The sequence below is a fragment of the Eumetopias jubatus genome, unplaced genomic scaffold, assembly GCF_037043125.1.
Source record: "Eumetopias jubatus isolate StellerSeaLion01/CBP00866 unplaced genomic scaffold, mEumJub1_p1.0 scaffold_4, whole genome shotgun sequence".
Taxonomy (NCBI): Eukaryota; Metazoa; Chordata; class Mammalia; order Carnivora; family Otariidae; genus Eumetopias; species Eumetopias jubatus.
In genome coordinates, this window is record NW_028274810.1 from 159915389 (window position 1) to 159916290 (window position 902).

At 38.0% G+C, this 902-nt stretch overlaps 1 pseudogene; it reads left to right on the top strand.

Moving 5' to 3' along the window:
- Positions 1–230: 230 nt before the first annotated feature.
- Positions 231–545, top strand: LOC114213693 (10 kDa heat shock protein, mitochondrial pseudogene; annotated as a pseudogene).
- The last annotated feature ends 357 nt before the right edge of the window (positions 546–902 follow it).

A 902-nucleotide genomic window follows, 5' to 3' on the forward strand; every position in this document is an offset into this window, starting at 1 on the left:
ATCAGGCTCTTTAGAAGAAGTAAAGGGTCTTTTTGAAGTTTCTACATTTTGTGGCTTATCTCATTAGGGCTAAAATCATAATAGTGGTGGTGGACGGGAGAATGTATGTTTGGCTCCACTTAATATGGACCCTAAGCAGAGGGATAGACAGCTACATCCAAAGCTAGATTTGAAGCAATGAAGGAATCCTATCTAAAACAAGTTTACAATGAGCTGTGGCTGCTGAAGTCATGACAGGACAGGTGTTTAGAAAGTTTCTTCCCCTCTTTGACTGAGTTTTAGTTGAAAGGAGTGCAACTGAAACTGCAACCAGAGGAGGCATTATGTTTCCAGAAAAATCTCAAGGAAAAGTATTGCAAGCAACAGTAGCAGCCGTTGGATTGGGGTCTAAAGGAAAGGGTGGAGAGAGGCAACCAGTTAGTGTGAAAGTTGGAGATAAAGTTCTTCTCCCAGAATATGGAAGCACCGAAGTAGTTCTAGAGGACAAGGATTCTTTCTTATTTAGGGATGGTGACATTCTTGGAAAGTATGTAGAGTGGAATTAATCATTATTGAAACGGCATCACGTGAAGCTGCCCATTCCACTAAAGTTGTGAAATCTTTCATCATGTAAATAATTTCCATGTCTCTGTTTTATAACAAACTAATGGTATCCAAACTAAATAATAATAATAATAATAATATAATAATAATAAAACAAGTTTACAAACAGTATAAGTCAGGATGTGATTAGTGCAATGGTATTTCAGAGAAGGGAGACTGCTGTCAGCCATGTGGGAACAGAAGATAATAGGACATGTACTTTTGGAAAAAGCAAATGACAGTAAAACAATGATACAGCAGTAAAGAGAGTGAGGTGTGGAAAACCACAAGACTACAGATCAAGAAACCTCTCCATGTGA